At 32.9% G+C, this 24,382-nt stretch overlaps 1 long non-coding RNA gene and 1 pseudogene across 1 annotated transcript; one reads left to right on the top strand and one right to left on the bottom strand.

Moving 5' to 3' along the window:
- The window catches only part of LOC135672206 (valine--tRNA ligase, mitochondrial 1-like), a 33,588-nt pseudogene extending 13,111 nt beyond the window's left edge, over positions 1-20,477 (top strand).
- Positions 20,478-23,142: 2,665 nt separating this feature from the next.
- LOC135672635 (uncharacterized) lies at positions 23,143-24,129 on the bottom strand. Its single transcript, XR_010513036.1, has 3 exons — positions 23,782-24,129; positions 23,475-23,681; positions 23,143-23,386 (listed from the first exon to the last, which is right to left on the bottom strand). It is a non-coding gene; the product is annotated as an uncharacterized LOC135672635 (long non-coding RNA).
- Between the last annotated feature and the right edge of the window lie 253 nt (positions 24,130-24,382).

Genomic DNA, 24,382 nt, shown 5'->3' with positions numbered 1-24,382 from the left:
TGGTTGGAGCTCAAAAAGAACATATGTCAATCAATTTATGGAAGATGATTCTTTTCGTCATAGTGATTTCATTATGTGGGCAATTTTGGATTATGTATGTGAAGAAAGTAAGTATTTTTTTTAATTATAACTATGATAATTATATGATAATTTTTAACTTGAAATTGTATTATACTAAAAATTATGCATATCTTAACAATTATTCTTTCTTTTTCAGATTATGATTGTGAAACTTAATCTTCAATACTCAAATGCGGCCACCACTTATGCCTTATTAGACACATTTTATCAAGATCACGTGAAGAATATAAGGTAATTTTTTATTTAAAATATTAAATTATTTTGTAAAAATTTGAATATAATATAACTCATTGTTATATAAATGTTATAGGAAATAAAGCATATATTATGGACTTACATTTCTAATAAGCTTCATTTGGGGATTTATTAGGTGGATTTTTGCAAGAGAAGCAGGGTGTGGTCTCCATACCTTGCCTATATTTGCCAGATTAGCATTTCAACTTCTTTATAATTAAAAGTTATATTATAGTTAATATCATATTTGTTACATTAGATGTGATGAACTTAAATGTATTTTGAAACAAGTAAATTATCTTATATTATGTACAATTTCTATCTTTGAACTCAATTTTTAAAATCTCATATTAGAGTTTCTTATAATGAGCTTAATAATGATAATTTAATATTATTAATATAATGATTAGATTTTATAGTTTGTACATCCATGTAATATTAAAAAATAATTTAAGCTTACAACAATTTACTTTGTATTATTCTCGTTATTGATTTTTAACTTTAGATAAAAAAAGTTATGATGACAAATTTACTGATCTTGTTGTTATCTTCTATTTACAGGTTCTATTTTGACTTCTTCATGACCTATATTGGTCTAGGCATGGTAATTCCCAAGAGACATACATTTTCCATGCTTCTTGGAGCAGTGATCTCATGGGGAATCTTGTGGCCATATTTGGAAACCAAAAGAGGCCAGTGGTATAATGAAAACATCAAATTTTCTAATATAAGAAGCCTCGAAGGATACAAAGTAATTTCATATCTTTTAACTTCTCTTAATTTAGATATTCAATTATCCAAAATTTATTATCTCTTTTAATGTTTATGCAGTAGACTTGCATGAAGTCTTCAACACTAGCCTTTAGATACATTTTTAATCTAAAGTATATAATTATATACCCATATAAAGAATCAAATATGATATATAATCATAGACTTAATTAGTTTTGTCTATTATTTGCTTGTTCACAAAGTTAGTCTTCTCATAATCTCATAAAGTCACCTAAGGACAAGCACTCATATGACACTATTCTAGAAATTATCATGTGTGACCAGGGAGTTCCAAGGGTCTAAGATGAATGAAGTTTTGAGGGGCCACTCCGAGGACCCAATTATAATGTACCTCCTAGCTTCTAGTTAGTCATTTGTTATTATTATTGAGTAATCGAACTTTGATCGCTAGTGTTACTTCAACTCACTAGTCATTTTGACTTTATTAGTGGATCGAATTATGCTTATCTTCACTAGTTCCAGTAGATCCTTCAAATGAGGAAAATACCTTCATTTATAATATATTGTATTTTTTGGACTAGATGGAAGTTTATTGGAGCTTTAACAGTATCATCTTATAAAAGTCAAAGTTTTGAGACCTTGCCCTTCACAATATTTGCATATCAATTCTTCTTCTGCATAGTTGTCATCTCTAAGTAGGTTCTGATTGCCACTTTATTGGGAATAAAGTAAATAAACGATCTTTAGTAAAATCGATCACAATTAGTGAGGATTCGATAACTATTATATATTATTAAGCACTTCAAATGACCTTCAAAAATATACAGAACTATTACTAGATAACTAAGAGAACTTGGATACTTAGATTTACCCATGCTTTCAAAAGTTGAGAATGCCAAAGTTACTTCACTTTATCTACCTCCTTGAGAGTTGTACTTCATACATCAACTTAGCTAGTTATCATTTAATGTTGCAATATTTGCTTTCACTTTTAAAGTGCTTAAAGTATTATACTCGCACTGAGTTATCCTTGGGATTGTACCACCTTGTCTATTGTTTTCACTATCAAATCCTTTAAGCAAAAAAGAGTACAACACAGCATACTGCCCACCATATTCCTAGTCAAGCATCACTAGGTGGACTTGAACCCTCTACTTATGACTATCATGTTGAGAAGCCCTTTAAAATAGGTCTTATAAAGTCCTCCTTTCGCCTTGCCTTAGTACTTGGAGTTTGGCACTATATTTTTTACCTCCTTTATCCCCTTATATGATTATGCATTCTCCTCAATAAGAGCAAAGGATCGGTGTCTCCACGAAAGTTCAACCTCTATAAAATTATGGTTCTCTTGCGAACCCATGTCCCTACTATTCATCGGTTCACATCTGCATCCTTTTTTCTTCGTAATTGGAAAATCCACCACTATTACCTTGTGGCCCTTTGGACTCATCATATCTTCCTCGACCTTTTTAACCCATTGCCTCAACACCTTTGTATTTCTCAAGTAGTTTTCCTTTGGTCGATGAAAAGGAAAATTTCAACTTTTGCGCATGGCCTCCACCATCATGTTGCGGGGCTTTATTGATTTTTCTCCTTTGCATCATTGGTAGAAATATTTGCTCACTTGGACTTGTCAATTGACTTGTCGAACTCCCTCGTGCAAATATGAGTTCTAGAATGGTCTATCCTCTAGCTTTTCTAACCATACCTGCATTTAGTCCCTCATTAGACTCATTGGTACTTGCATTCAGAACATCCACTTCCGTGGTATGACCTTGATCTACTATTGTCCAAAGCTTTTATTCAATGAAATTTGTTACACACAAGGAAGATCCTCTTTTGTAGTACTATGATATTCACTCTTCGAATCTATGGTGCTTCTTGCTATCATGTTGTTCCTCGAAGCTAAACCCTAACATCTCCAACCATCCTTGAGGATGATTAAGTTCCTCATAGGACTTCTCAGTATCTCGTATTTCCTTGAATTGTTCCACAATAATCAATTGCATCACGTCACATTCTAGTGATGTCTTTATTTTTCATTGAACTTGGTTTGGTGAACTTAGCCTATAATCTTTGCCACTACGGCCTCCACCAAAACATCGTAGGGCCTATGCTATTTCTAATTATGTTTGCTTGTTCGACTATCGACCTTTGTCCACTTGTACATGGGTCACTCATGGATGAAGCTTTGCTTTGGCTCGGTTCGTTGTCTAGTAGCTCTAGAAGTCCTTTGACTTTGCTAGAGATTGGTATGCCATTGTTTGGATTTGTTGGGCTTTGCTCCATTGTACACCTCTTCTTTTGTAGCAATTGAAATGAAAGCACTTTGGTATATTCTTCGAAAGAACTTGCCTCTATGCCCTCTTACCCCATGCCAAGACCTTCTAACTCTAACTTTATACTATAAGTTGAGTCGGTCTCCCACCTTAGCCTTCTATCAATCACCTCCTTTACTATAGTTCATTTTCTTAACGTTTTTCCAAGGAAAGAGCTCTATGACATTGGTACTTTAGCCCCACGTTCTGCCTTTTAAGTCATACACAAGTTGCTCTAGTCCACAATTTATAATGAGATGATGGTAGTCCTCATGTCCACCATTCACCGTCAATCCTCTATTAAGCTTAATGTTCTTCTTATCAGCTCTAAGTGTGCTTTTATTTAGTGTTGTCTTCACATGTTCCTTTGGAAAATTCAGAGATTACTAGCTCCTAAGAATGCATTGTCTTGCCAAGACCCAACAATGCCTGACCACTATGATTGCACTCACTAGATGACTCTTTATTAGCCCTCTATTGCACCCTACAAGACTTAGTAATGTGTTGAACCCACAACACATATTAAAGTCTTATGAATATATCCTTTTCTTTATGCCAAAGAGAAAGTTTCTATTCTCCATAGTGTCGAACTTTGATTATCTTGGGATAGCCATAGACAATTAGTCGTCCGTATATAAGCCATTGCATGATTATCAAATTGTTTGAGTTGACAATTCCCCTTTTCTCTGTAAAGCTTTACATAAACCCTTTTGATCATCGAGCAACTCATTCCTACTTGTATGGACTCATCCTCTGCCAAACTTCCTCCCTTACATTGAGCATCATCAAGTTAGGTTGATGATATTAAGTCGTTGCTTGAACTCGACCATCTCAACTTTTGTACTTTACGCGTTCTTCCGAGCTTGCTTTTCCGCATGGTCCCTCTCGTGAAGAGCTGACTATTCCTCTAAATATCAATCCCAAATATTCACTCTCCTGAGCGACTTCATTTTGTACGTCGCTATGCTTATTTAGCTAAAATAATCATGCATGCTAGGTGCTCTCCATGTTGCCCTGCTAGGTCCCCACATTGCACAATAGATGTTTCTTAGTATGCTTGTCCGACTTTGATACTATATATCATAGATTTAGTTAGTTTTTCATAATCGACACCCTTGCATATCCATCCGTAAAGGGTTAGGCTTCTCGTTACCTAATAAGATCCCTTAAGGATTTGCAAAAGAAAAAATAAATTAGTAGAAGTGAAATTTCAAAATCCCATAAGCAGACATTTCATTAAATAATTATAGGCCATATAAAGATGGACTTTGTAAGCTGCATATGACAAAAGGTTTAAGGTAGTCTATTAGACAAAAGTCCCAACGAACAAGTACTCATATGATATCATCGTAGAACCATGTGATGGACCAACCCAAAGCACTATCCTAAAAGCCCATCCAACCATATGCCACCTAAGGTTCCAATGGTCTAATGAAAATCCTTCAAATTGTAGGCCACTTGCTTCCACGTGACACTAGCACACAAGCTATGATTATAAGTCAAGAAGCATCACAAAATCCAACAAAATGGGGTTGTCAAACTTATTGCAATTCTCTTGCATGTTGCTTAATGTATAAACAATCGAAGGGCATAAACTTATGTAAATCAACATAATTGTTATGTAGTTGTAATTTTTATATTTTATTTATTTGTTTATTTGTTACTTTATTATGTCTTATGTATAGTAAAATCATGGAATATATTCTTTTTTTTTACAATTTATGATTATGACATTAGAACATTAAATATTAATATAATTTATTTCTAATGTTTAAATGTGTTTTGCAGGCTTATACTTATATTGGAATTAGTGTTGGGATGCTGTTTTTCAGTTATTTAAAATGATTGTGAGATGTGTTAAAGTCATATTACAGAGGGAGGGGGTAAAAGATGTTGATCCCGAAGAAGAGGGGCAAAGGCAGTATTTTATTCAGGAGTTAATTCCTATAAAGTTTATCAGTCCTTTGCATATATCCATTATAGTCCTTCATTTTATATACATCCCCCTTATTCTTCCATTAAGATAGTACCATATTGTTTATCTTATAATCCTTTCCCTAGTTATATCATTTTTTACATCATTCTCCTATAGTGCAGCAGATTGGTCCATTGTATCCACTAGTGGTCCTATCATTGTATTCCTGATAGCTGCATGGTCTAGTTTTTTCTGGAGAGGGTCGCTAGTAGGGTTGACATCTTGTGTTGTTTTACTTTGTGTGGGAATGAGATCATCCACCATAATTGAATATTTCAAGATAGGATATCTTTCTAGGACATCCCCTCGATTGATTTTCATTGGACACACTTTTGGCATTCTCTTAGGTAGTGTGGTTGGTGTATCATTCTACTTCCTTAAAGTAAAATCTTTTCCGATTGGTACATCACTTGGGAGATATAATGTGCCATATGGAACTGTTTATAGGGGAATGGATTTAATAGCAAACAATGATTGGAAGCATTTACCACAAAATTGTTTTCCCCTATCCATTATATTCTTTTTCATTTCAATATTCCTCAATATTCTCCACGAATGGTTAGAGAAAAAGAAATTTTCATTGTCTCAGTATGTGCCCGATCCAGTTGCACTTGCAACTTCATTTCTTGGTGGGCCTTACTTTGTCATTAGCATGCTCATAGGATTTGTTATAGATTTTATTTGGAGAAAGTATCAGATAGTCCATGCGGAAATTCTAGGACCTGCACTTGCTTGGGGTATTATATGTGGAGAGAGACTTTGGGACCTGCCTACTGCACTATTAGAACTGAAAGGTCTAAAGCCACCTATATGCCTACATGGCTAAGGTATATTAAATATTTTATTATTCAATTTCAGTTCATGTGTATTATTCTCTTTCTTAATTTATACATATGCTCTTTTTTCAGTCTTAAAAATTATTAACTTATAATTTCTTATCACTTATAGTGGTGCAATATGCACAGGGAGCAATGATGTCATATTTTTTTGTCAGCTGTGTTGGTGCGCTTGAATCTCTGAGAAGTATGTTATCTTTTCTAATATTTTCCCTTTGAATTAGAAATTTTTGTATTAGAACATCATGTTCTTACCTATTAATGCTAGTTGCAAAGAAATTATATGATTTTATAAAATGCATAAGCCAGAAAGGTCATTTAATTGATGACTAAAAATATTATTGTTCGTTTGAAAAGATAACATTGTATAATAGAATTAGTGGCATAGGCTGTGGTATTGTGGTTTATCTATTTGGCAACCAATAGTGAAAAATTAAATATCCTACACTTGCAAATGATGAGTAAGTGTATGTGGAAGATTCATATGGAGTTCAACAATGTCAACACAAACTTATACAAGTACACCTACTCATCTTTGTTCCAGTAGTACTCCAAATGACTTGTGCTAACAACTATGATTGGTAAATTGACTAATGAGGCATATGGGGTGTTGAATCTCGTATTTTGATGATGAAACTAATTGATAATTGTGTTTATGTTTTAACTGTATTTTGAGTGATGCAGGTCTACTCGATCAGGATTAGAGAGTTAACGCAGGAGGAATTGACGTTGCGCCGGAGGAGATCACGTTAGGATATTGGATGGCAGAAGGCTTCGGACGTCGGGCATCGGGCCAAGAGCGAAATTGCGCCAAGGATATCGGGGTTGCGGAGGTCAACCGCCGATTGGGCAACAAGCCGCAAGAGAGGACGATGCGCTGAAGAATCGGACGAAGCGCCAACCAATGACGTGCCGAACGGAATGTCAATTCACGTTGTAATAATTGTCTAGATCAGAGTAGAGTTTTGGCTTGTGTGTGCAGGATTAACTACGATAACGATGAAGACATAAAGTGAAACAAAGTGTCAGAGTCAAGCGCGAAGGATTTGTTATGAGTTCGAGAGTTCGACGGAAGTCCAAAAGTTCGTCGGGAATGCTGCCGGAACTAGCCGAGAATGAGTAGGGAGCTTGCCGAAGGGTTTTACGGAAGCTTGCCGGAAGATTCGTTGGAAGTTCGCGGAGCTCGCCGAGAAAGATCGGAGCTTGCCAAAGAAGCTCGTTGGAACTCGCCAAGATCAAATCGTGAAGTCTAGGAGCTTGTCGGGAGTCCGTAGAATGGTTTCCGAGAGTTTGTCGGAAGACCACCGGAAGTTCGCCGGAAGCTCGCCGGAAAAAGTCTTGACTTACGGACTTTGTAATAGCTTAGGAAATGTCTTTAAATTCGTAGTTAGCATGTTAATTAGGGTTAGGATTAGGTGTTAATCCTATAACCCAGTTAGGGGTCAACTGGCCCCAAAATTAGACTTGGTTTAGGCTAGACTTAAAGCCCAACCAGTGAACCAAAGTGTCTGGCGGTGGCACCGCCTAGCACCCGAGAGCCAGGCGGTGGCACCACCCAGCACCCGAGAGCCAGGCGGTGGCACCGCCAGTCCACTGTCAGTGTTAGACACTAAGAGGTGGTGGCATCGCCACTGACAGGCGGTGGCACCGCCAGCATCGGGAACCAAAGAGAATTCAAATTTTGGAGCCCAAATTTGAATTCTCTTGAGGCCTATAAATACCCCTTAATTCTCAGCTGAGAGAATAACTTTTTAAGAAGCAATTGATTGAGAGAAAGGTCTTAGAAAAGTCTTAGAAAGTCTTGTTTTCAATTTGCTAAAGTGTTCACCTCTTCTTTCTTGCTGAAAATTTATAAGAGTGTGAATCGCTTGTAAATGATTAGCGACATAGAAGAATGAGAAGATTTAAACCTTAAGAGGACTAAAGGTTTGTTTTGTTTAGATTTGGGATATGAAAATAGGAAGTTTAGCAATATATACGAGAATTTCAATATGGTTCCAAGGAGGAAGAAAGGATAGAGATCACCAAATACTAAATATTATACATACTGATTATTTTACTCTGAAGCAGAATCCTTTTAGAACATTTCCTTTTGTATAGTTCGTGGGACATGTATGCATCACAGTTTCGGATTCCAAGGAGAACCATCCAAATGCGAAGAATTGAGGGATTAATTTGCTAATTCCATATAAATCAGGGAGTAATATACAAAGGACACCTTAATTTTAAACTTGTGAAGATAGTATTTGAATCTAGAAAGTCTTTTTTCTTCCTTCAGCACTTGGCTATATTGATCATTTTAATACGTCATTACTTTGCCTGCTTGAGCTGACTGGCCGCTGAACTAGTTTTGGAGCTTCTTACTAACATGACACTGATATCAAGCAGGTCTAGGAGTGGGGAAACATGCTGCAAATAAAGTTGCAATAAACCAGTCAGAAAACAGAAGCACCCTAAAGGCACGCTTAAATCTGAAGCAAAACACCATGAAATCCTAGGATCAAAGCATCAAAGGAGCTGAATTGCAGATACAAGAATCCAATTTGAGTTTTTGATTCATCATCCAGTAGCTAATCATAAGCTTTCCTCTACTGGACTGAACTTTTCATCGATACATATTTGCATGATCTGGTTTAGGTAAATTATGATGGCACGATTCTCTACACCACTACTTTTTCGATGCTGAATGTCCGATAGTGCTTAACCTCAATATTGTGATCAGCTTATTCTGTTGTATTATTGCTTGGTCTCTGTGTATTGTCGTTTTATTTCAAACTATGTAATTGCCAAATTTTGTTTACTGTTGAGGCTATTAATGCTTCTATATCATTTACATTGTGCAGAAGAATATGATGGTTGTGTTTTAAATGAGCTGAATATGGATCCCACTTGCCATAGATACTATTTCCATGAGAACCATTCACATGACTGCTGTGCACATTAGTCGTATGGGATTCTCTCTTTTGAATGTCTGCATTCGCAGTTGTTTCGCTTGATGTTTTGGCCTGTAGGCATTCGATGAGATTGGATGTTCAGTCAAAGAAGTATCGATGCAAAAGATAGATTCATAGGATGCACTGAGAAAGAACAAAAAAAGAAAAACTCTTTGAACTTCAAAATGTTACTTTTTCTATCAGTGTACGTTGTGCTTGGGGGCTTTGATTTATCAGATTTGTTCTGTGGTATTTTTCTGCTCAAATCATTTTCTATGAACCAGTTTTAAGAATTTAATTGAAATGATTGCATAGCATGCTTTGTTGGGAGGAAATTTACCCAATAACTCATATCTTAGTAACAAGTTTTTGTTTTGTGTTTCTCTAAAAAACATTTTTTGTGCTATCACGTGCAAGCCACGTGTGTTTTTGGAATTTAAAATCAGTGTTTAAAAATATATTTATATTTTTAATATATATTTAGAGAAAGAGATTTGAAAGAATGTTTAATCATGAAATGCCTTGAGTGTATGATAAATGTTAGGTGAAAATTATAATTTATATTTATATTAGCGTAAATATTATTTAATAAAAATGTATTTTAAAAGTCTATTGAATGTTATGTGATAAATTTATCTTTCTAATATGTTTTAATATTTATTTAAAAAAAATAAAGAAAATATTTTTTTATTCAAACAAAAATAAATAAATAAATAAATGTTTATTTTTTTAAAATTGTATGATCTAGATATATAATAAATAAATAAATAAATTATATGAATAAATAGAAAATAAATTTTATAAATAAATAAATAAAATTATACTGTATAGAAGATATAATTCATATTAATTTTTAGAGAACGAGAGAAAAAAAAATAAGGGTTATATTTTCTGTAAAAATTTTATGATTTTAAAGAGTATCATAACTCATTCCAAATGTAGGAATACTAATGTATTTCATATTTTAGCATTTGCAATATAATGTCCAGATTAGAAAAATATATTTTAAAGATATCCTAATAAATGCTTGAATGACTTTTTCATAAATAAGGTGTCAAAAAATGTGTCATAACCTTATCGCTCTTATTCAACCTTTTGATAAGTCTGAATCATATGATTTAAAATGATTAAACTTTAGTTAAATAATAATGAATTTATGATCTTTATTATATATTTTTATATTTTTATTTTTATTTTCAATTGGGATGGAATAATTTATCAGCGTTTAGCGTCCATCGTCTTAAATGTCATATATCATATTAAAAGATCCAATGGAAAAATAGAAAAAAGGAAAATCCTCTCCAAAATTCTTCGTCCGTCCAAACTGTTTTGCTCCTTCAATTCGGCACCCAACTCCTACCTGCGATATAATTGGAGCAACCATCGGGTGGAGCTCAATACCGTAGACGTGGCCCTTGTGCATCCCCATCGGTCTACCCTTCGTTGCCTCCAATCGCAAGGCCGGGTAGGCAAACGGGTAGCGAAAATCGAAGTAGGAAAACTCAAAGCGGGGGAACACTGTGGGCCCGCACTCGTGGGTCCAAAGGTCAGACGGTGAGCGATTGCCTCGGGGCCTCCTTCGGGGCAATAGAGGTAAAGAAGGAAAATAAAAGCAACGTGGGACCCGTTGTGGGACCCGCACAGAACGCCTTCGGGTGGAAGGTGGGAGCCTAATCGAAGAGGGCCTCGCAAGTGGATGTAGGTCATTTGACCGAACCACTTTAAAATCGACGTGATCTCTGTTTTACATTCTCTTATTGCTATTTATATTACTACAAACATTTTTACGTGTTTTATTTTCTCATTATCTTTGCTGCATATATTTACAAACACGTGTTCAAATTAAGCTTTTCAAGTTCGATTATTATCGTATCAAAAGATTTATCGAAACGAAAGTTTTAATCCGCTGTACTAATTCACCCCCCCCCCCCTTTTAGTGCCACTCCGATCCTAACATGGGGCTCTATATAAGAAATAGATATCTCCTATTCTTTGTTGACATTCTAGAGGTGTTATTATATAAAAAAAAATTTCTATGAAATTATCTATCTTGATCTATAGGTCTGCTGTGATTTTATTGCTAATTTATATTTTTCTCTATCATGATATGTGTAGTTTTTAAACTCAAAACGTTTGTTGTTTAATATGTGTCTATGCGGTCTCTACTTGTCTGTATTTACAGATGTATACTATTATGCACATATGTGTGTCTATGTACTGTGTATGGATAGATGAGTGTTTACCTAAGTATTTTTAGTCCTTCCTAAACATTTTATTTCTTCCTGACTAATTTGTTGGATTATAGATACTTGATTTTGTTCTTTGTTACTTCTATTGCATAACATTGAATGTCGCTTTCAGGTGGATGATTGTATTTGAAGTTCACATTCTTTCCAGTAGAATAATCTATAATTTGCCATTATAACATGCGGATATTATGTTGATGATTAATCTATCATTTGTCGTGATTTATGCTTTTTTTCCATTGCAAGGTCATTACTGATCGGATTCTACGTCAATCAAAACTAAGACAGGCGTCTTAAGATACTGAGAACACTATTGATCAGATTCTGCTGACTTTATTGAAAACATTGAAAGCGAGGAGATATCGAGTCAGATTATCTGAACTGTCTACTGCTCGTTTTGCTCGACTGAGATTGGAGTTTATGATGAAGACTACGCATACCATTTCTTCGATGTCATCCCTAGCTAAGCTCGAACTGGTGTTTTGTTGGCTTCTCAGAATCACATCACTTTTGGCCTGTTTTCATAAATACATCGATCGTATTTACCTACTCTAGTCATATCTGGACCTTTTTGGTTGGCATTCTTGCATTTCGAATCGTAAACACATTGAGGCTTAATCAAGAATCGTGCATATGTTGTCGTAACTAAGCGTTCTTATTGCACCAATTGAATAATAGGTTATCAAAGTAAATCATTTTGATCTTAATGTTGTGCTTTCCAGATTTAGCTACTGAAACAGTTTTCTTCCATGAATCGCAATTCGAAATTTCTACAGATTTGTATGAGAAAGTGGTGCGAGGGAAATGTCACTGCAGATATGTAAGTATACAAACTAAGCTTTGCTATTGAATGAATTGTGAGATAGATGCACAACCTATGAAATAAGGATTGTCATAAGAATCATAACCATAAAGATAATTTGATTGGTAAAGATTTTTTTACCCATCAAGATATAATGAAGGTAATATAGCAGTCGTTGAGGAAACATTCTTATAGTCACTACAATAAGGGTTTTCTTTTCACGGCCTCTCCCTCGCGAGGAAACAGAGGCTGCGTGTGAGCGGGTGGGAGAGAGGGAGAATCGGAGGAGAAAGAAGAAGAGAGGAAGAAAAGAGGAGGAGGGAGAAGAGGAAGGAAAGAGAAAGGAGGAAGAGGGAAACAAAATAGAAGAAGAGAAGGGAGAAAGGAGAGAAAGAGGAAAGAGGTCTCGGCTGTGAGAAGAAAGTAGAAGAGAAGAGGGAAGAAGAAGAAGCGAAAAGGGAGAAGAAAATAGAGGATATCGGAAGGAGACAAAGAAAGAAAAAGGAAGAAAAAGATAGAATAAAAAAAATAAATGAGATGAAATGGGCGAGAGAAAACAAAAAAGAAAGCAATAGAAGAAGAAAAAAATATATAAAAATAAGGGAAAATGGTTCGATGACTTGTTTTGTTACCAAAAAGATTTAGATCAAGTCCAGAAAAATTACATGAGATATGATTTTGAATATTTCTATTAGATTTATATTTTAGATTATAGGTAGATTGAATCATAATGTTCATTGATAATGGGATGATCATATTGTGAAGAAAATAAAGGGAGGTAAACGAAGATTCAAAAAACATAAGAAAATGACAGGAAGAAGCCGACATACATGTTTATACGGAGGATATGTAATTATAATAAGTATTTGATGGCTCCGTCTAATTTATTTTTAAAAATATTAATATATTTGTTTGATATTTATAAATGTTTATGATTTACATGTATTATAAGTCATTTTATTATCTAAAAATATTATGAAAGGATTTATGTTGTTGACGATTTGGAAAAATACATGATTTGAATAGTGTTTGGTATGTTATAAACATATATTAATTTATGTTATATGTTAGGATTCTTTTATTTTTTATGTATTTTTTATTTTTATGCTTATTTATTTAGTCTGTTTAATTTAGTTAAAATCAGAACTCTATAAATAAATAGGCATGTAACTATTTCTTGACTGCTTCTTTTCAACTATATATGAAAAATATTATTCAATCTTTTAACAAAGGAGGTCGATCCCGTGGAAATGATCATCCCATTTTCTCTTCTTTCTTTTATAATAAACCTTAGGATCTTTTCAGAATCTTACGATAATATCTATTCAATCATTATATTTGAAAAGTATTAAAAAATATATAAATATTATTAGTTTTGAAATGATGCATTAGTTTTAGAATAATATACAGAAGAATTTACTAAAACATCTAAATTTTATACGAAAGTAATTGATATATTATTTTTAATAATATGATTGTTGTCCGATCAATTTGATTACGATCTCAACCCTACCACGTGGATATATACTGGTGTTTGTATAAAAAACTAATTTTTTAATATCTTAATATAGGGAGATATATGTTATCTATACCATAGGAGTTAAATATTATTCTGAATTTTATCACGGGGATATAATATAATATGACAATCGCTAATAATATTACTATGAATTTTGTTTTGATTGTACATCTTATTATATTTATATTTATGAACTCTTAACTATGTTTATATAAATAATATTCTTTAAACAATAACGTTTATGTTTTGAAACGTGACATTAGTTATTCTTATGCTTACTTTATGAAAATATATTTAAATGTATCATGTTTTGAAAAGTATTGTTAAGAAGACATTATTTGAAACGTACATGAAAATGATGTTTTGTAAACGGTATAAGTATGAAAAAATATTTGGTATTAAGCATTTTCTGTTAATAAATACTGATTTTGAAATGCATATAAAATATAAGTTTTTGTATGAGAATAAGAAAAATACTTGATATCTATGCATATTTCGAAGGCATGTTCTGAATGCACCAAAAATGAACAAAGTCGAGTTATGATTAGACTATGTAAAATATGGTCAACTTATTTACCGAAAAGCATAAAAAGTAATACGATTATGGGAAGCTAACAAAGGACTAATTCAAGCATTATCGATCCAAAGGGTGACACCGACATCGATTCAAGCATTAACAGCTTGAGGTGATATGTTTTTCACCGGTGAAGAGTAAGAAAGATTTTCAATATTTGAAGAAGGTCAAACCAGGTGGATCAATGTTGTGGAGGGGCTCGAACTTCATACTGGTGTGTTCAACGCAGTTGAGCAGAGACGGATTGTCGAGTAGTAAAAATTTTAGAACAAGCTGTAGCAAAACTAGTTCAGAACACTAGTCCTACCAGAAGATGGTATAGCCTAAGCTAACACTTTTTGACTCTCGAGACTAGATGATATGATATTTGTCATATATCGCATGTTAAGTCTTTGGATGCCCTGTCTTTGTACTAACATCCTTGTTAAGATTTCCACGTCTATTGGTGCGTTAGAAATGTCAATGAAAATTATAATATTAAGATCCTCCGACACTCGTGCTTCACAAGAATAAACAATGTGGTTTCACATAATTTGTCTTACCTTATATAGGTTGCAAATTGCACTAGTATCATCATTTATTGGCAATATTAATGGATATTTTTTTTGCTTTTAAGAATACAAATGCGCAAATCATAAACTTGATCATTATGAGGAATTAAACTTAACTGGAGATTGAACCAGAAATATGCCTGTTCAGATCCTTGATGATGAGCAGTTAACTTTCTTGACTCACCAAAATGAAATTACTTCTCGACCTATCTCGTCCAAACACCTTTGTGCCCAATATTTTTCGTAAAATTGCTACTGCTGAGATATCTATGAATAATGACGATTTCCTATTACTATACAGGGATCATTTGGCCTTCACGGGACTCGATTTCAATTGAACCATGCACACTTAATCCAATCTATATCTCAATGAACTGGCTATAATTGGGCTCAGTCATCACTGAACCAAGATATATTGGGCTCGATTGACAATGAACCAATTTGTATTTGGCTCAATCGGTACTGGACTAAATTGACACCGAACCAACCTGTATTAGCCTTAATTAACAATGGCGGTATTCCTTTGCGATAAAACAATGATTCTATTCGTTCAATTCAGTGAACCAAATCGTACTGGACTCGATTGATATGAAACGAAGCCGTATTGGGCTCAACTGACATTGAACCGGCGCCAATTGGCCCAGAATTTTCCAGAACCGGCCACAATTTTGGCTTCTATTGACCTGAACCGTCTGGAACTCAATTAGTCTAAACCATCATGTCTCAGATCCGATCGATCTGAACTGGACTAATGATCTGAACCGAGACTCAATTAGTCTGAACCCGAATACAACGGATCTGAATCGAGCCTTAATAAGCGTGAACCGGCTACAATTAGGCCAGAAACAGTAATGCAATGAACTGAATGGATTAAAATTAAACTAAACCGGTTATGATGGTCTCCACGGGTCACAAACAACGTGAACCAGTCATAAGGCAGCCTGAACCTGTCTCGATTTGATGTGACTCGGGCGCAGTAGGCCTGAACCTGGCTGGATCAGACCTGAATCTGTTGAATCAGACCTGAACTCGGCTGGGTCCGTCCGGTTCAAGCCAGAACCAAGCTGACCCAGTTCTGTGGGACCGTATCTACGCCTGAGCCTACGGCGCACAAAGGCCCGCAGTCTTGTTTGGATTAAAATCGATGATTTTAATCCAAACAATTAAGCCAAAATTGATGTTTCATAAGCTACCCTAATTTTAAGTTCCAATAACGTATATCCGATTCTTTAAAACAAAATTACGAAATTATTACATATATATATATATATATCATTTTTCATGAATTTCTTAATGGAAAAATATTGTCGTTCGATCAAAGATTTTCCAAGATGTTTTCCTTTTAATAGCTTATAGCTGGCTTCAATGGATAAGCACTAAATGTCCCTGCATGTTGCTTTTCCAAATCACAATTCATGGTTGTGCTGATGTTTCTCTAAAACAGCTAGCAGGTTCCAACGACAAACTATAAATAAGCTTCAATGGATAAGCACTAAATGTCCCTGCATGTTATTTTTAATTCCTTCTATTATTTATAGTGTGGGGTGATGCGACTTCAAGTTAGTGTGGGTGTTTACATTCAAATTATGGCTTTCATCCTTATCATCCTCCTATTGCACTTTGCTTTAAGTGAAGGATGGACTAATTTTGATGATCTCGACGTAGAAGAACAGCTTAAGATCTTGAACAAGCCAGCAGTGAGAAGCTTTCAGGTAATTTTCATTATTTTTTTATAAAAAAATTTATTTTATATATATATCACATTAAACATAATATTATTTTATTTAATTTTATTGATATTGTTATTATTATCGTTATTTTATTATTTTATTAATATAAGTATTACTATTATAATTATAATTATTACTATTTTATATTGTTGTTATTACTATTAGTATTATTATTATTATTATTATTTAATTTACTTAAAGGCAGTGTTATAGGTAGACTAAGAATGATGTTAAAGAAAGCTTGGTGTTCACAGACACCTTCTTTTTTGAAGTTTGATGCTCATTATCAAGTATTAAATCATAAATGTTTCTCATGTCTATATTCAGGGAAGTTGAAGTGTTGTGATTAAGATATTATTTTCTTGACTCTAAATTCTCGTTGTGGAGAGTATCATGATTTGCACATGCTGAGACTCGTCCAAAGTGTACATGGCATACAGAATTGTGTCTTATCTGATTTCTTCTTTGGAAATACATGTGTCGAAGGATGTTAATGATGTAATTTCTATTTAACTATCTCTTCGACAACAGAAATATATTTATTTAGGAAAAAAGAAAAAAGAACATTCTTAATGGTGATATATTTTCCATTGATGGCTACCAAGTGTTTGTTTATTGTTAATGGTAATAAAATAGTATACGTAAAATATTTCTTATTGATGGGCGTTTTATTTCTTATTCATGGCTGCTGGGAGTTTGTTTGTCATCAATGATAATACACATCATTTCTTGTTGAGTTTTAAAATATTTATTTTAGATAGCTGCCTAAAGAACAAAATATTCTTGATAATACCATCGTTCAATTTATTTTTTTTCAAAAATACTATTGTTCAATTTCATAACATATTATTTTCCTTAGAAATAAGAAGCGTTAATATGTTAACAATGTTGTTTTTGTCTCTTGCTTTCTCAATTGCTACATTTTAGAGAAGTGACTTATTAAGGTCTACTTGCAGAGTGGAAAAGGGGATATATTTGATTGTGTTGATATGTTCAAGCAACCTGCTTTTGATCATCCTTTACTTAGAAACCACAAGATTCAGGTAATCCTCTCTTCATCTTCGTGATTTTTCTCTTCAAACATGACATTTTGTTTTAGTTTTTCTGTAATATGATTAAACAGTATTATCTTTATGATATTCTTATAATAGAAGTCAGATGTTCTATTGTTTTTCTATTATGCATGTACGTGCAAAATAGCACATACATGAGATTAAAAGAAAATAGATATAATTGCATAGAGATCAAATACTTATTCGAGTCTGCTGGCAGCATTAAATGAATTGTACAAGTCCATTGACAACATGCACCTGAAAACCAGAATGATCCACATGATATCTGATAATAAAAAAATAGTTTCCTATTTGCTTAGACATCCGAGTGATAGACCATCATTGGTGTGTCAAAGAATACTTCCGACAACATTGCTTTTTTCATTGGTTGTCATATTACTTGATATTTTATTAAGATTCCTATGATCAATTATCTTCATGAAACAATATTTAATTTTAAAAGCATCATGAACTATCAGTGCCTTCATTTCCATCTTTTTAATAATCATCACTTGTAGATGAGACCCACTGCATTTCCAGAAGGGAAAGGTGCTCCAAGATCTATAAATGCTTCCTCACATTCTAAACTCATGGGCTTTTCATGCCCAAAAGGAACAGTTCCTATTCGCAGAACTACAAAGGAAGAACTATTAACAGCAAGATCACTCTCGGAGAAATCAAGAAATTCGACAAGAAAACTCTATATTGCTCAATCTTACTATGTAAGAATAATGATAACTTACATTATTTGTGATGGTAATTGTCTGGATTTTTTATTCAAGTGCATACTATGCCTTTTAGCGTGCTGGAGTGATTTCGTTCATGGGCAATTACTATGGCGCTAAGGCAGCTTTAAATGTCTGGAAGCCATATGTTGAAGGAGATGACCAATATAGTGCTGCCTTAGTTTCGGTTACTAGAGATGGAAACGACATACAAGCTGGATGGATGGTAAGTGAAATTTTGTTTTATGATACTTCATTTACTTAGCACATTAACTATATTATTCTTCAAACATTTCCACCATTTTAGTCAATATATAACTATATTATCATCTAATGACAAGAAAAACAATAACTATTATTATAATTCTTTCCAGTATCTTACATGATAATGACCTAAGTAGAGATCAATAAGAAACCATAACACAAAATATAAGGATTATATTTATATTTCTGCAAGTTGAATATCACAAGAACTGATTTTTTTTTTTTTCTCTGTGGGATGTGTTTGAATTGTCAATAGTTACTTGCATATTCATAAAAAAATATTCTTAAATAAATGTAGATCTGTAAAAAATATGCAAAAACATATTCTTTTTTAATTGTAAAAAAAATATGCAAAAACTATCAACTTTTATTTTAAAGATCCATTATGAGGTCAATAAAGTCAAACGATAAAAGATAAGGACAAGGGAAATAAATCGACAAGATAATATATGTGCACCATACTTTATTACTTACAGTCTCACATCAAGCTTAAGTTTGTTGCATCATATTTGATCCTTAAATATGTCCATTAACATCTGCATTATATAAAACTTCTCCTACAATAATTTAATCTGAGACAGACTTCAAAAGATTGTCACAACAAAACGGTAAATTGGTAAGTTAATGCTGAACGAGATTAGATTATTTGACAAGTATAATCTGGACAAAATTTTGTGTTACTAAATGAAAATGAAGGTTGCTACGAGTTATTAAATTTCTATTAGGTATAAAGAACTAATTTCTAAGCTTTGCTTGAGTTATTTAGGTCAATCCAGGTTTGTTCCAGGATACATCGCCACGTATGTTCATATTCTGGTCGGTGAGTACAATCTCCTCTTTATATTGCCTCACTTGAGATATCAAGTCGCTCATTCTGTATATTTTTTCCAGAACAATGATGATCCAGTGAGATGCATTAACACTCTTTGCCCCGGTTTTGTCACGACCGGAAAATTACCACTTGGTGCACAGATGTCATGGATTTCCCAATACAATGATCCAAATAAGCAACATGTTAAACGGTGTCATCTGTTCAGGGTAAGCAATAATTTCAAAAAAAAAAAATATTATCTTACTTGTGGAATGGACCAAAATATCTCTTCTATTATCTAATAACAATAAACTATTAAGTGCTCCAAAAAAACACATAGGGTTTTATCTCTTGGTCCTATAGGGTCAGACAATGGGCAGGGTATACTCACACGGTTTTATTCTTTCCAAACATATAAACTTTAAAAAATATATTTAAAGATAAAAGAAACCTAACGAATTTATAAATTGTTGGTTCCCATACTCCTTAGACTAAATGAACTTATCAATTATCATAAATAGTATACTTAAGTCTGTATGTACACTATCTAAACTCTTTTACGTGGTTTGGATTATGTTCCTGTCATCTATTTAAGCTTCACAAGTAAAGTCATACCCAAAAATCTTATTGTGCGGTGGTCAAATATAACTAATTTCTATACTTACATTTGTCTTATAAATTCCTACAATCTTCTTGTACAGGATGCAAATACTAAAAACTGGTGGCTTAAAGTGGGACGGATTGGCGAATTAGTCGGGTATTGGCCAAGTGAGCTTGTTCCTAAGCTAACATCTGATGGAGCCAGGGAAATATTCTGGGGTGGCCAAGTGTATCCAGTGAATAAACGGTTGAGAAACCTAGAAATGGGAAGCGGCCACTTCCCTGGAGAGGGCTATGCAAAGGCAGCCTATGTTAGTAAGATAATGTATGCATTACATGATGGACCTGAATTGATAAATCCCTCCTCCGACCAAATAGATGAATCCGTAGACAAACCAACATGCTACGATGTTGACCCGGATGTACAATACTCAGAGGAACGGGGATATTATATCTTCTACGGTGGAAAACCCAACAACTTTTGTCCTGATTGACTTAAAACTTTTGTTTTAGTTTTTATATCAAATGTGGATGTGAGCTACAAATCTGAATAACCAAATAAATGGTAGATATTGTCTTGTAATAAATAATTTATAATAATAATATGATATCTTTATATATATAGATGAGATGAGGAATTCATGAGTTCAAACTATTTGCAAAATTCATGTGCCAATACAATAAAGTTTGACAAATTCAATTCATCATTATGTTTTAAATCGTAGCATTATATAATAAATAATTTATACCTTTTGATGATTACAAAGAAAAAGATCTTTGAACACCCAAGAATAGATGAAGAAATTAAATATTTATTTAGAAATAAACATAATTTCGAGTGAGAGATACATGAAGAAATTTATGAGTATGAAATGAGACATGAAATGACACCATATAAAATGAAATAAACTTGTTTTAGAACTACACTTTTTTTTTTCTTTGTAATAAGTATAAATTTATGCCATATCTACCTATTTTATTAGGTTGTGGGATTTGATCCTCCTAGATGCACATTTGCAAACGATGTAAAAAGAATATTATAGTAAATTAAATAATAATAAAATGAAGAAGAAAATATGATAAATGGAGGACATTAATAATTACTAGTAATTGTATCATTATTTGTACTAGTTTAATATAAAAAAGCACCTCAAATCACTATTTTCTTGTATATTATAACGCTAAGTACCAAGAGGTTTTTGCTTTCCCAAGAATAACTTATTGTTAAACTTTGTTTTTACTCTACCACTCATTTTTCTATCTAAACCTTTAATTTTCTCATGAAATAAGTTTCGACAATACAATAATTTTTATTTAATAATTATCAAAGAAAAATATTTTTCATATCATATATATAGTCATTTGACTAAAACGAAAAGTCTGTGTGGACTTAAAGGTAACTTGGGAGTTTGGTATTTACTTATAGAATGAGATCTTATAACCACATTATTATATATAGGGTGATTTCTCTATAAAATGCTCATAATTTTGGTATTTCTAATTGAGTCTAGTTTTCAGTGCTACGTTTGCTTACTCTCTCTAACAGTGAATAGGTCATTCAATCGCTCCATATCCCTCATTTTGGTTTTTCCTAAATGATACGTTTAATTTAAAAATTAGATATTCATAATAATTTAGGAACAACATCACCCAAATAGAAATAAAAAATTATCTTGTTATAGTGGGTACCACAATAAAAATACTGTAAGTCCTGCACTAAAACACAATAAATAATCTAAATGAACTCCTTACTTCAATCAAACTAAATATAAACCTAAAAATATAGTATTGTAATAGTTTATGATAAATGATAATTAAATTAAAATAACATGATATCACTTATATTATTTTTTAACAGCATTTATAATGTTTTCTTTACATCAATAGAATACTATAAATGTTATTAAAAAACACTATAAATGAGCAAATGAAAATATTGTACCAATTGAAAACTAGTAAAATAACTCATATTTTGCTTTTCCCTAGTATATATATGGGTGATTACCTTAGAAAATACCCATATTTTGAGTATTTTTCAAAAGATATCCTCTCTTTTGTTTTTCCCAAACAATATTTAATTTAATAATATCCAAAATATCTCATTTTTGTTTAATTTTTTCACCTAATTTAACTAGTTTCTAATATTTATAATATTTTCATTTGGCTCATTTATAGTATTTTCAATAGTATTTATAGTATTTTATGGATGTACTAAAAATATTGTAAATACTACTGAAAAATTTTATAAATGATATCATATTATGTCTCTTTGATTATTATTGGGCATAAGCTGATACAATACCATATTTGTAGATTTATAGTCAGTTTAGTGAGCTTAGGAGTTTATTTATAATATTTACCGTATTTTTAAATCAAATTATTTTTATCATAGTGGCCAAAACATTATTTTTTAACAGGCCAAAAATACTAAGAATCAAAACAATATAACCAATGCAAAAAATTTTAATGGGTAATTTAGGCTTTTTTAAATTAGGAGTATTATTTAATAAAAATAAAATTGTTGGTATCAATTGAAAAATACACAAAATGTGAGTATTTGTTAGAGAAATCATCATATATATATGTATATATATACATACATAAATATATATATATATACATATAAATAAATACATATGAATTGAATTATACAACAATTATTATGTGATAATTATTTATTCTAGTTCATAGGAATGCGACATTATACCATCCTCGACTTTCTGCTGGATTGGAGGCGTTACAATGTTAGTATACAAATGGGAAAAAGAATTGAAGTTTCTAATCAAAACATGCAATTAAGTACTCCAATAGGCAACTTCTTGATTTTTTTTCTTTGGATATATGAAAGAAGAAGGATCAATCACATTACTATAGAATAAATTTACATCTACGTGCTATAAATAAAAATCATTAACCTGAAAGGTCAACTTGACTGCAAGCATTTGGGTTTCTACATACCATCGTCCCATAAACCAATCAAACATAAATAAGATCCAGGAAATGAAGATTTCCACAGATGGGATGGGGCAGTTGTACATCCAATGAATAGTTAAAAATGAGAACTAAGTGTCTATCAAAATACCCATATGTAATTGGTGGCATAGTGATTCATCGAGGTGGTCACAGGATACGAGGACTTGAGGACCACAAAGTTAGCTCCACAGAAGGCTTATGATAGGTTGCAACAACAAAAGATCGGAATGTTGCAAGTCATGTAATATATATATATATATATATATATATTTATATTATCAAAGCTCAACTTTCTTTCTAGTGTAGGTATCAAGACACAGGAAGGATCGAACACAGTACCTTGTTTAGTTTGGTAGCTAAGCCCTGTACTCATGCATGCGCATCCACTTTGTAGAAGACCACTTATTTCCTTTAATAACAGGACATCCACCTGCAATGAGTGCAATAACATTCTGAACGTTTCAAATACATCTGGAAATTGAAACTTCACTCAGGTGGCCAAACACCATTCAACTAACCGTGCAAACTAGATGGATCTGGAGTGGCATCTGGCCTCATGCTCCAGAAGAGTAATGCATCTCCCATCTTTTGGTTTTAACAGAAAGAAACTGCTTTGCACAGTCTGATAGCTCATTATACCACGGTAAAGAACTGCTATTTACCTTCTCAGAAGGGAAACACAGTTTCACCACCTTCCTCAACATGAGAACTGAGCAACAGATATACTTGCAAATGGAAGAAAATGTGTTAGAAGTTGCATGAGAAGTGCACTAGCTTACTGACAATGTTATCAGTTTCCAAGTATAATGAGAGGATGATTCTTACAGATACATGAGAAGGGTAGCAATACGTTGACCCCCATTCTTGGTATTGAATTCATCATGGAAAGAATCATAGTGCGGATCGTATTTCTGACCAACTTCATAATGGAGAACCTGAAGACCCTCACCGTGTTCCGTAAAAATATAAAACCAAATTTTAGGTGAGAGATAAAATAAGAAAGGAAACAAAAGAAAAAGAAAGGCATCTGAAGAAAAAAAAAGCACCCTTGAGAAACTGATACTAGAATAGAGATGCATAAGTTATTTTGGCCAAGAGAGTAGTGGTTTTATCACTTTGATGAACTGCAATTTTACTAAAGCGCTGATATATACCACCATTAATAGTGTAAAAGTCAAACGATTATATACTTTTTTCAATTTATTATTATTCCACAGTGAATAAATATTATGACATTCTAAAAAGAAAGAAAAAGATGACCCAATATGAAATATTATCAAAGAAATCATGCTGATGTTTATAATCAAGTACTACACAATCAGACTTTGTGATAATGGCATTTCAGTATATAATGATCGGTGTGAACAAGCATTTCAGCTGCACATGGTACCCTGTTGAAACACTCAGTGTAACTTGTACATGCAAC

This window comes from Musa acuminata, chromosome BXJ1-4 (assembly GCF_036884655.1).
Source record: "Musa acuminata AAA Group cultivar baxijiao chromosome BXJ1-4, Cavendish_Baxijiao_AAA, whole genome shotgun sequence".
Taxonomy (NCBI): domain Eukaryota; kingdom Viridiplantae; phylum Streptophyta; class Magnoliopsida; order Zingiberales; family Musaceae; genus Musa; species Musa acuminata.
The sequence above is the reverse complement of the archived record's forward strand: the minus strand, read 5'-3'. Positions and strand labels throughout refer to the sequence as shown.